Source organism: Carassius gibelio, chromosome B24, assembly GCF_023724105.1.
Source record: "Carassius gibelio isolate Cgi1373 ecotype wild population from Czech Republic chromosome B24, carGib1.2-hapl.c, whole genome shotgun sequence".
Classification (NCBI taxonomy): domain Eukaryota; kingdom Metazoa; phylum Chordata; class Actinopteri; order Cypriniformes; family Cyprinidae; genus Carassius; species Carassius gibelio.
In genome coordinates, this window is record NC_068419.1 from 14,256,537 (window position 1) to 14,270,350 (window position 13,814).

The following is a 13,814-nucleotide window of genomic DNA, read 5'->3' on the forward strand; positions in this document are numbered from 1 at the left end:
TGAGTCTTTAATTTGTATTTGCTTCTTTTAAGAATTGCTTTTTATTAATTAATTCATTAAATTATTAATTAAGTCATTTATTAAGGCCAGGGACACCTACCAATAACTTAACAGCACACAAAAGATAAATAAGTGCCATTACTGTCAAATATGATCAACAAATATATATTTTTTAAAGGTTTAAACATTATATTTGGCTTTATATATATATATATATATATATATATAGCAAAATTATAGCCCCAGTGTATGATTTTGTGTAATACATACATACATTGGGCATGTTAAATACAGATCTGCTCAGCAATACACTTAAAAATAAAAAACCTAGAAGCTAGACTGAATTTTTTAGGAGAAAATTAAGGATTGTACGTATTGTATATCTTTGAATAAAGCATTATTATAGTTTTTCTCATTCAACGCAAGTACAAACACAATTCACTTGACTTTTTTGCAGAATCATGAACAAAAATGGTTTCTGTGACATTCTGCTGCTGAGATTACAAATATAAGATTTTTTTTTTCACTGTAATCAAGAGGGAAAACTGATATGCATATTCTGCCACTTCTGTCATATTCTGATTACAGATAAATGCACAATAAAATATGTACATTTTAAGGTGTGAGTAATGTGGCATTGTATATTGTTTGAATATTCCATTGTATTAAAAATAATAATACTATAAGTCAGTGGGGTCCAAAAACTCTGTGGTTACCAATATTCTTCCAAATATTTTCTTTTGGAAATCGTACCGGTTTGAAACAAATTAAGGAGAGAGTAAACAATGACAGAATTTTCATTTTGGAGTGAACTATACCTTTAAGTTAATTTTGAATTTTCATCCATTCTTCAAACTGCTCACCATCTGTTTGCTAGGATGCTAGAGCCCTGTAAATATGAAAAGGGTCCCTGTTATTATTTTCAAAGATCTATGATTGGATGTTTTGTTCTAAAAATTTCTTATGTAACTGTCCTCTCCATATTTTTCTCTTATTGTGTGCCACTACGGAAAACAACAAAAACAAAAACAATTCCTTGTGAATTATGTAAATTTTGCATCTGTGTATTTTCTACATTAAGATTAGTACTAGCGAAATACAGGAAAACAAATAAATTGAATGAATAAAACAAAAAAGCCCACACATCCAAAATAGATTTGAAGATCTTCAGATATTTTACTGAAGATTAAACACCTGCTATTCAGAGTGTATTTCTTATTTTTCTTCAATGCCAGTTTTGTCAAAGAGTAATACTAAGACGAATAATGTTAACTTACTTGGCCAGTGCCACTATTAATAAGGGATTTGACATTTTGTTAATAAATATAACCTGTCCTCTTATATTAATACCTTCTCATTGTGTGCTACAAAATAAAAATACAAAATATTACACAAACAAAACCCCAAGCTTTTTATAATTAATTATAATTCATTTAGATTTTTGTGTATATACATGTATTGATCTTGTCCTGAGTGTTTTTAATTTGGTTGGTGTGGGAAACATGTACAAATATAATATATTTCAAACTTTCTTGGTCATTCCACTATAAGGAACCTTTTGTGCGATGGAAAGTTTCCATGAATATTAAATGTCCTAAATGGAAGCATAGATGACAATAAAAACCTTTATTTTTGAAGTAATGAAATGTGTAAATGTAGCACTAGTGCAAGACAGTTTCTGCCCTCTGAAAATATTAATGTCTATCAGTATTTAAAAAGTTACAGAATATAATGAAAAGATAATTTATGCGGGAAAGAAGACTGTGACCCACCAGTGGAAGAACTACTGAGTGAAGTTCTTAAAACAGTAAATCAGTAAAAGCACCCTATACTACATACTCAACACAACAGTCTTCAGTCAAGGAGAATTACTGATAAAAGAATGAACTGAACGAGAAGTATATAAAAAAGAGAGAAAAGAAACAGGAACAGAGAAGGCCACCTTCACAACTCTCTCTGTCTTCCTCAACAAAGTTCACACTCTGACAGTTGTTCAATTTGAGATAAACTGAACAACTGTCAGAGTGTGAACTTTGATGAGGTTTGCAAAGCATCCTGGGATCGTGGAACTGAAAGCTTTGTGCAGTTTTGATTATCTGAAAGTGTTTGGAGAAATGAATGGAGATGGCATTAAAATCAACATCCATATCCTCTTTAAGACTTCATGATTGAGAAAGGAAAATAAACAGGGAAACAAAAAAAAAAAAAAAAAAAAAGGAGTTCAGAAACGTATGGATATGAAGAGAAGAGCTCAGGAGGAACATAGGGGACTCACTGGAAGATTGCATGTAGTTATTTTACATAGATAGATAAATATCACTTTACAATACATTCACATTATCTCATCCCTATACATTCACTTCGCAATACACGATGACATAACTAATGGATTAAATATAATTTTTTTAGTAAAGCTTCATAATCTGCCTGAGAATATAAATTTCAGCTGTATGCAATACATTTATGCACTTTTAATTAAATGCTATAAATCAAATCATAACATACTACCTTCATTGGACCTTCATTTACAATAATTTGCAGTATTATTATTATTTGTACATATTTAGATATAAATAAAAGTAGTAACTGTAAACATTATGAACATTTGCATATTTGCTGTTTGTTTAAAGAAGGAACTTTTAGTTGTTCAGTTTAAACCTAACATCCACTAGATGGCATTGTTTTCACTTATTTACCTTGGCTAGTGTGGCTGTATTTTGTTTCATAATTGTATTGCTTTATGAACGTATGTGAATCAAAGTTTTTGTTATTTTTTTTTCTTTACCTTCTGAATTCCGTGGAAGTCTTCCATTAAAGATTTTGCTTTGTTGCAGAGATGGATTTCTTACTCTTTGATTTAGGGTTAAAGTTCACACGACGTTTGGTATAGTTCACCATAAAAAAAAAATAAAAATAAAAATTACAAAACTTTTTTAAAAACACTGTCCATTACTATGGAAGTCAATGACGCCTGCAACTGTTTGGTTACCAACAGTCTTCAAACTATATTCCTTTGTATTCAGCAGAAGAAAGACATTTGGAACAACTTGAGGGGGAATAAATGATGAAAGAATTTACATTTTAGGTGAACTGTCCCTTTAAGTGTAAAGTTCTTATAATGTGCAACACACATTATAGCCTATTATTAACAGTTTGCAAGTAATATTGCATAGGCTATGGATTTACTCAGCATTCCCCTTTCAAAAAAATAATAAAAAATAAATAAATAAATAAATAAAAATAAATAAATAAATAATCTGACAGAAAGATGTAGGCCTACTATTAGCAGCTGTCTTGGATTTGCTTTATTATTATAGTTTAAATCTATTTAAGGCGATATCCTTGCATTAAGGTTTCAACTTAAGCATTAAGGGGTCTATCATTTTTATCGTGTCTAAAACTAATAATTTCAGGAAATCAGAAAGAGGATCATGGAACTGAAGTAAACGCTGCAAAAATAAATAAATAAATAAATAAATAAAAAAAAGGAAAAGAAACCAAATCTAGTCTATCAAGAGGAGCCCTTAACAAATACAACTGCGCCCTCTAATGTCAGACAGAACACTTCCTCGTTGGCTGTCTTTGTACTAGACTACATGAACGAAAAGAAAGTTGACTCATATTGCCAACATAATGTCTATAAAAATACAAAAATTAAAGTGATAACTTATTTATTGAAATTATGAATTAACGCTTTGATTCTCTAAAGCATACTGTATCATATTTGATTTCTAGTGTCCCTAAATTACCAACATGTTCAAAACATTACTGTAAAACGTCTTGTACACAATGGAGTCCACAAGAGCTCTGAATGTCCTGTGGTATCTAGAACTAAGACTTTAGCAGCAGATCCTTTAAGTCCTGCAAGTTGTGAGGTGGGGCCTCCATGGATCAGGCCATCCCATAGATCAGTGGGGTGGGGAACCCTGCTATCCACTTCCATCAGGAAACACTGTTGACAGGAAGGGGTGTATGTGGTCTGCAGCAATCTTTAGGTAGGTGGTGTCTAAATAAAGTCCTCATGAATGCCAGGACCCAAGGTTTACCAGCAGAACACTGCCCAGAGCATAACACTACCTCCACCAGATGAGCATATATGATTCTCAGCAAAAACACGTATAGAAGCTAATATTAAATTAATATTGTTTGATTTATGGAATCTTTAGCATCTCCCATAAAATAGGTACTGGTGGTTGACAAGGGGCAGAATGTCAGATTAAAATGACCTCAAGTGGACAGGCAGATGAATGGATTCAACATCTATTGGTCACACCGTTAAAGCAATTGCAGGCATAATGAGGAGGATATAGCGCACAGTGCACACACACACATTCACCAATTACACAATGGTTGTCTCTATGGAGAACAGACCAAGGAGAAGGTCTGTGATTGAGACACTGTCTCTCATTCAGAGTATGGCCAGTCTGTCAGTCCTAATAAAATGCACCATGCCCAATCGGTGCCATTGGACATTATACAGCCCCTCTTATTTCTCTGTTTACTGCATTACTGCCTTCAGCTTCGGTTACACAAGAAAAATCATTTTAAAGAAATGTTTTGCTTGAAGAAATACGTAAAAAATAAAACTGTAGTTAAAAAATCCCCGATTCTTGCAGTACATCACTTCCAGGCTTTATAAGTATCATATTTGTTATTTTCAGTGTTGTTATTAGAGAAATTAAATAATTGTTCTTGCCAAAGAGAGACACAGAAACTTTGCTGAAAAATAAAAATGTGCTGAACATTTACTCGCTCTCAGGTTATCCAAAATGTAGATGAGTTTGTTTCTTCATCAGATCAGATCTAGAGAAACTTTGTATTGCATCGTTTGCTCACGAATGGATCTTCTGTAGTGAATGGGTGCCGTCAGAATGAGAGACAAAACAGTTTATACATCGCAATAATCCACAAGTAATCCACACGACTCCAGTTGATCAATTCATATGTTTTAATATAAAATGTGAAATATTTGAATATTTGAAAATCATGAATCTGAGGGTGCAAAAAAAAAAAAAAACCTCCTTTAAAGTTGGCCAAATGATATTCTTACAGTAGTAAACTTACAAAATATCTTCATGATACATGATGTTTACGGCGACTCAAGACTGGTTTTATGGTCCAGGCTCACAAATAGTTATTGCAGCATAGTAACATACCTAAAATACACTGAAAAAAAGAAATTAGGGAACACTTGGTAGTCACTTGTTAGTTATCCTTAGTAATTCAATGATATTATTCTTTCCAGTTATGAAGATTGTGAATCAGTTTAGCTTGTTTTGGTGTAAAAGAAAGCAACTAAACTTGTAGTGGAGAGGAAAAGAAAAAGTTTGTGCAAGTTGTTGCCACAGTCAGTTGCTCTCTACTCATCCTTCCTGACTGATTTGTCTCAAGGTTTTTTGTTGTTGTTGTTGTTGTTGTGTTAGGGTCTTTCTCACTACTTATCAGTACTAGGGTACTTCTCACTAGTACTCCAGGCACACTTTCAAGAGCATGGAGGAGATACCAGGAGGCGCACCATTATACAAGGAGAGGTGGACAGGACCGTAGAAGGGCAAAAACCCAGCAGCAGGAACGGTATCTTTCAAGATGTCAGAAACAGACTCCATGAGAGTGTCATGAGGGCCCAACATCCCGTATTGGGACCTGTGCTCACAACCCAGTACCATTTCAGCTCGATTGGCATTTGGCAGAGAATGCTAGAATTGACAGGTCTGCCATTGGTGCCCCGTTCTCTTCACGGATGAGAGGAGGTTCACAGTGAGCACATGTGACAGACATGAAAGAGTCTGGAAATGCCGTGGGGAATGTTATGCTGCCTGCATCATCATCCAGCATGAGCAGTTTGGCGTTGGGTCAGGGTTGGTCCTGAGAGGAATATTTTTGGAAATTCTCACAGACCTACACCTGCTCTTTACTGCTATACCTAAAAACGGTACCTTTTTAGTGATCCTCTAAACCATTGTCTGATATTAACACTGGTGCAGGGGGTCCTGGGTTCCTCCTGGAGCATGGCAATACCTGACCTAATGTAGCCAGAGTGACTAGCCAGTTTCTGGATGATGAAGGCATTGTTGCCATTGACTGGCCCTTACATCCTCCAGACATAAATCCAATTGAGCACCTCGGGACATTATGTAACAGAGCATCCGAAGCCAACAAGACTATCCAGGCTCAGTAAAACTCCGTGATGCCCTGATTCAGATCTGACAGGAGATCCTCCAGTACATCTCATTAGGAACATGCCTAGACATTGTCAGGAGCACATACAGGCACATGGGGAGACATAAATAGTATGTTATTGTTGACTTTTACATTATGAGTTAATTTGCTAAAATTAGGATTGATTCAAAGTTGGATCAGCCTGTAATTAAATCTTTTTACTTAGATTTTTGGTACGATTTTGAATGCAACTCTCAGTGGGCTGTTGATTTTTGCTTCTTTTGACCATTGTAAGATCAGTTGTTCTCAATGATTTAAGCAATGTGTAAGCAGAGATTTTCAACTTGAATATTTCATTCACCAAGAGCCAACATGTGATTCAAGTGTTCCTTTAATAGTTTTTTTCTTTTTGCATACGCTCTAAAAAAATCTGTACAAATAGGGCAGAATATACTGTATAATTTGAAGGAATTCTTCTTTTTTACAGTTTTTTTTCACAGTATTTAGCTTTTCATACGTCATAGCATTGTTTTTTAGAGTTAAGAAAAATGTCTGTAAAATTAATGGTTACATTAAAAAATAAATTTAAAGTGCAGTAAAAATATTTATACCTAAATGATCAATGATATCAAAAGAAGTATATAACAACTGTGATACATTACTATACTTTTAGTAAATCTTTTGCTGTGCTTGATGGTGAATTTTGCACTTTTCTGTCTTTTTTCAAAAATGAGGCAAGCTCATTTATCATCTCCCCCAGGAAAGATGTTTCTTGTGTCCCCAGTTGCCCCTTAAATCAGCCTGGCCACCACTACACCCACCCTGGCCAGCCAGCTTGACACACTCATAATGATGATGAAGTGGCCTCACAGATTTCTATGTGTGTGTGTGTGTACAAAAGAAAGTCCAACAGGAATGTGAAAGGGACAAATACAAACAGTAGCAGCCAAATGTCTTGGCACACATGACTGAATGCTGTTATATTTCATACATTTTAATGGCTAGATTGTTATTTAAACCATTGTGTGCATGCTTTTGAGCACTTCATGCATGTGCGTGCGATCAATTTAACACCTTTCATTACTTCAATCAGGGCCAAAAGCAGGCATATCATACTCTGAATGATTAGCAAATGAAAGTTATACAAAACCACACATTTCAGCAGTTCTGGTGTGTGGTTATAAGGTTAAAAAGGATACTTCACCCCCCCCCCCCAAAAAAAAAAATTAGTTAGTAATCACTTACCCCCATGTTGTTTCAAACACGGTAAAGCTTTGTTTGTCTTCAGAACACAATTTAAGATATCTTGGATGAAAACCGGGAGGCTTGTGACTGTCCCATAGACTGCCAAGTAAAATAAATGTTTTTTTTTAAATAAAAAAGTTCCAGAAAAGTATGAAAAGCATCGTCAGAATAGTCCATCTGCCGTCAGTGATTCAACTGTAATGTTTTGAAGGAAAGAGAATACTTTTTGAAAGAGAAAAAAACTAAAATAAATAATACTTATTATACATGGATAAATATATTATATGTTTTTGTAAAATTCAGTGAAATGAGCCATTGTGCTTATCACAAGGAAGCCAAAAATCATATCTTTGAGGGACATGACACTTGCATAATAGGAAAAGTCTAACTTTTATGTTAAACTTTAACGTTTGATAACTTTTATGTTTCACAAAAGAAAGAAAATCAAACAGGTTTGGAACAATATGAAGATGAGTAAATGATTACTCAGTGATCACTTGGTTTTGAAGTTTTCGATTTTGGAGAACTATCCCTTTAAGTAAAATAAAAATACATGCCTTTAAAAGTAAAATAAAATACAAGACTATGAGCATCTAAATATACTTAAGGTGGTCATATGACGTTGCTAAAAAGAACATTATATTGTGTATTTTGTGTGAGCATCTAATGTGTTAATGCGGTATTTTCCACATAATGTACATTATTGTTGCTCCTCAATATCCTTCCTTTCTGAAACACATAGATTTTTACAAAGCTGATTGTTCTGAAAAGCGAGATGTATGCTGTTTGGCAAGCTATCCAGTGCATTGTGATTGGCTGAATACCTCAAGCGTGTGAATGAAATCCCCTTAATCTGCGCAACAAGACAAACGAGGCATTTGTTGCATCAAGTGGGGACATAACTACTGATTATAATGACTTATACTGTCTTATTGTATCATGCTGTGTAAATATAAAACAATGCCTGGAGAAACAACAAACAATAAGCACTACTCTACACTGCTCAAAACTCACACTTGAATCATCAGTGGCAAATTCTTTAAATATATAAAAACACACTTACCGGAAGCGCCAGACTGTCCTTGCAAAGGATTTTCACTTTCACAATGAAACACACAGCATCTCCAAAAACAGTAGCGGAGACAGCAACAATACTACAGCAAGAATCAAAGTTACACCTCCTTTCTTTGCAACATTTGGGTGGTGTTATGCAAATCTTCCCACATCCTGATGTAGACAGGTGAGGGCGTTAGAAGGAGTTGTGGGAGTGGATTTGAGACTTTAGTCTTTGCAACCTTACAGATCTTCTTTATTCACCGAGAGATTGTAACACTCCAAAGAGAAAGGAAAAATTGAAATCGTATCATATGACCCCTTTAAGATATTATTACTTATTATATTACTGGATTATAAATAAACGTGTTCATCTTTATTACTGTCTAATGCAGCTATGCTCTGTTGAGGCGACGTACTTATCACGTGTCTGTCACGTGTCTCACACATTAAAAGTACACGATTGTCTCCTTCGGCAGGTAATCCGTGGCACGAACCACTCGCCATAGTAGGGGGACCTCCTATCCACCGCAGCCCGGGCTTTAATTCCGTTCACACTGCGAGACCCCATCAGAGTCCACCGCTGAGATCCACGCAACCTGCACGCTCACGGATTTAATGTTTTTAACAAGCTGTTTTCCCGAAAGTACTGCATTTTTCTGCGCGGTGAAACTCTCGAGGTAAGGCGCGTGCATGTAATTGACAGCTTAGTTTCATGTTGGAAGCGGTGTGTGTGCGTTGCTCAGCTCGCGCACTGGTTTGGACGCAGGCTTCTGCAAGGATGATTTCCAGTGCGTGGATGAAAGCATGTGTCAGTGGTGTCATTATGTGTTATTGTCTCATCTCTCACTGTTTTATCTGGTGGGAAGCGGTTTAATTCTCAACATGTCACTGCAATCGATCCTACGGCTGCGGGGAATCTGGACCGTACTCAAGTGACCATAAGGAGCGTCAGTGAACTGTTGATTGTGAGACCGTTTCAGTCTCGTCGTTGAATTTTAGAAGTAGAACGAGATAACCTTATGGGTGTAATGTGTGTTACACAGATTGTCTTTAAAGTGTTTTATACGTCTACGCTTTTGGAGATTAAAGATATAGGGATGTGGAAACGGAGAAGTTATTACGCACAATTAAATGCAACTGCACAGGCAAAACGCGTCATAATAAATAAATCGTTCTGTTTGTTTTCATTAACTGTATCGGACTGGGGCAGTTATGACGTCATGTGATGTAACTGCATGACAGCCGCGCGGAAAGGTTTACGTGAAGTACATAGAACTGCTCGTGTTCTGTAATCCGTTCGTTTTATATTGACACATTTTAGTGCAACACTCATTGCAAAACAATGCTTGTAAAATTAATAGATAAAACCCCTGTATTAAAAACGTGTTTACATTACCATATCCTACTATTAAATAAACATGTTTATATGTATAAAAATGCATGACATTTTTCATGTAAATTTCTTTTTTATATAATGAATGAGTGACCTTATATTTAAAGAGAATATTTGTATGCAACAAGTTAATGTATTAATGAAACAATATAATTTTTAGGCAAAATATTCAAAATATTTAGGCCAAAAATCTAAAACTCCCATGAGTTTATTTATATATAATATAATATAATATAGTATAATATAATATAAAATATACATACACACACACACACACATACACACATAAAGTATTAATGAAGTAGGTGGCATGTTCTTAGTGAAACGTCTTTGAGTCCGGAATATGATTTTTAGCTCTGGAAATGTGTGGATTTATGAATACATTTTTTATGTTTAAGGTTTCATTGCTTTCATTTTTGTTATTATTATTTGTATCCAGTATGGATGGTTAATTAAGATTCCACTTTGTAATAGAAATGGAAGTCAAAAAAAAAAAAAAAAATCAAGAAGTTAATAAATAAAATATGTGACAGGTTGACAAAAAAGCATTTCAATGTTTCCAGCGACAATGACCTAACCCTAAACATGACCCTCACACAAACCATTTTGCATTTGTACATTTTTATTAAGACATTTAGTCTAAATAGACATAGACATCTAAATCATTTTCCTAATGGAGACTGTTGGCTGCTCCCTTACATTAGGTTCCTATTTATACTCAACTGTCATTTTATTCAAATCATAGAGCTGTGTGTGTTTGTGTACGAGAGAGAGCTTCTTCTACGTCCTCGGACCACACTGCTGCATATTCTTCATTATTAGGCTGCTTGCATATCTGTAGCTGCCAGGCTGACTGTCACACTCTTTCTCCTCATCACTTCATCTGTCAGCCAAAACACACTGAGCATTAATCAAATATTTCCACTCTTATTCAGTATGAGTGGTAATAGGTGGCCAGTTCAGCTCTATAGAACTGACTTATACTTCATACCGAAAAATGCTTAAAGGGTAAGTTCACTCGAGAATGCTCATGAATGCTTCTGCTCACCCTCGAGGCATCCTATGTGTATGTGACTTTCCTCTTTCATAATAATCCAATCGAAGTTATATAAAAAATTGTCCTGCTCTTCCAAGCCTTCCAACGAGGGTAAGCGGGAGTTTGTTGTGAACAGTTCAGAAGACGTGAAATAATGTGCGCATCTGTATTAAAACGTTCCTCACACGGTTTCGGGGGGTGAATAAAGGCCCTCTGTAGTGAATCCATTTTTTTTTTGTAAGATAATCATCCAGATTTCATATGTATTAAATGCTTTTTTTCTCACTTTTGTTGAATGTTGGGAACTGACAGTTTACTTACTTTAGCAAACGAAAACCAGTCTCCCCTTGCCTTATTTCGAAATCCTCCGACGTTTTTCTTTACAAATCCTCGTTTTGTGCTTCTAACTCGTGACCAGCGTTTGTTTTGTTCTCTTTCCGCACTCGTCACTAACCACGAAGCGCTGATGAACTACAACATCCGCCTGCACGTCTTCCAGTTCCCAACAGTTAAAAAAAAAAAAGTATTTATTATGTTTGAAATCTGGATATTTATCTTACAAAAGCACATGGATTCGCTACAGGAGGCCTTTATTCACGCCCCGGGGCCGTGGGAGGGATGTTTTATTACAGATGAGTGCACTTTATTTCACGTCTTCTGAACAGTTGACAGCAAACACTCGCTTAGCCCCATTGAAAGGCTTGGAAGAGCAAGGACATTTTTTAATATTACTTCGGTTGGGTTCTTCTGAAAGAGGAAAGTCACATACACCTAGGTGAGTAGAAGATGGACAAATTTTCATTCTCGGGTGAACTAACCCTTTAAATATTTCATTTGTTTATTATGTGTAATGCACCACATGGATGGCCATCTGCTTGAGTAAATTAATCCTTTTTTTTTTCTTTCATAAATGTACGTGTGTGTGTGTTGGGGGGGTGTCTATCTATGTTGGTACATCTTTCTACAGTATCTGTCTGCCTGTCTGGCCGTCTCTCTGTCTGTCTATCTGAGAGTTCAGCTGGTTGCCTGCAGGCATGGTCATCAATAATGAATGTTTTTCTGATTGGTGCATCTCTGTGGCACTTGGCAGTAATGAGACTCCCTGAATTGCTTGTACATTTAACAAATAATTACAAAGAAATGGTCACATTGAATTAAACATGAAAAATTGGAGTGACTGAAACAGTAATTTCTTAAAGTAAAATGTTCACCTGTAATCTTTATTTGCAACTTTTTTTTTTACAGTGTAGTATTGAATAAATGTAACTGTGTGTGTAGTCCTGTGCCTTGTGATTGTTCTTCATCTTCACAGAGCCTGCGGCTACACTGACAGTCTTTACTGTACTTTAGTCTGTGCGTAGCCTCTGCCTTAGGGCAGATCTCATTCGAGCTCCTTTACGCTGCAGTGTGTACTTCAAATAAGATGTCAAGCCCTTTATCAGAAGTGTGTACTTCATGCCTATTGGGTGGTAAATTCATGCACTAATCATCCATTTCAGCACAGTATCAAATCAGAAGTTTAGAGCCCTTTATCACGGCTGAGAAATACAATTCAGTCCTGTTGGGCCCTGCAGCTGAGCTCCGGAGCCATGATGACACTGGCAGCCGGGATCCTCTCTCAGCCTTCCCACATCCATTTTTCCTTCAGTCTTCTCTTCTGCTGCCCAAGGGAGGCCATCTGAGCAGCCATCAGTCTCTTATTTCAGAATGATGGAGGAGAATTTGGAAAAGGTGTAATAAAGGACAAGTGAGGCTTTGAATGCTGAGGCTAAGAACTCACTGATGGGAATTAGGATCAACCGTGTTAGACTTTTATTAGACAGGAAAGTGAAAGGTGATGGAAAATGATATAAGAGAAAGAGGAGGAACAAAATCAGTATGTATGTGATGCAGAAGCATTCTTATTATGCATTCTTAGCATTCCAAATTACATTTGGGAGACTAGTTTTTGTTTTGTTTAATTGATAGAAGAAAAAAAAAGCACAGACATGATAAAACGTTTTACCAGTTTTTAAAAGGAGTCTTTCAATGGAAATGTTTAAACATGGTTAAGTGCTGATCAGTAAGAAATGGGACAGTATGGATCTTAAGTAACATTACAAATATTTGTTCATATGACCTCCTGATATTATAACAATATTGTTTGTGTATTTTTTTATTATTAATTTAGTATTTTGTAAAAATTAACTACATGTACTTATGGTTATTAGTTAAGGTTAGGGTTAGGTTTTGGCTTAGGTTATTATAATAGTAGGTACATGTAAAATATAGAACAAGAACACACTACAATAAAGTTTTACCAAATGTAAAAAAAAAAAAAAAAAAAAAACAATGTTTGTATAGGCAAGCATTTTTCAACTAACTAAACAGCTAAAACTTTATATTGAAAGTTTAATGGCTTTTAACTTAACATGGCACCTTAAAAGCATTCACTGCAATTTTATGTTTAAAGAAAATAATGCAATGTGAAATCAATCTGTATGAACGGAAATGAGGTTTGGGTAACACTTTAGATTAGGGAAGATTATGGAAAATTGGAGCTAAATTCAGGACAGTGATCCTCCAGGACTAATTTTGGATACACCTGACATAAAAGCATACTAGCAAGAATATTATGTACAATAAAGGTGAAGATGCAAAGTGAAATAACACAACAAGAACATATTCAGTGTTTAACATGCAGCTATATGGAGCAGAATTTTGGACCAATGAGATCTCACTGTGGGCGAAGCTATCCAGCAAACAGAAATAGAAACCAAGTAACTGACAAACCGACATTGCTAAACTTAAATAAATGTAGACTAGTTTTGTTGGAGATGTGGCCTGGAGAGAACACGTGATGATGTGAGCGACCCACATGGTGTACATTTGTAGGGACATTTAAATGTCAGAGCAGTGAAGCGTATACATTTGAAATGGTAGGTT

The 13,814-nt window shown here is 35.5% G+C and overlaps 1 protein-coding gene across 2 annotated transcripts in view; it reads left to right on the top strand.

The window, feature by feature from the left end:
• Positions 1-8,928: 8,928 nt before the first annotated feature.
• dlgap1b (discs, large (Drosophila) homolog-associated protein 1b) overlaps positions 8,929-13,814 on the top strand; it is a 120,916-nt gene continuing 116,030 nt past the window's right edge. For both annotated transcript variants that reach the window (XM_052596473.1, XM_052596476.1), the window contains exon 1: positions 8,929-9,137. The gene's annotated coding sequence lies outside the window, so the exon portion shown is untranslated. The remainder of the gene's footprint in view (positions 9,138-13,814) is intronic.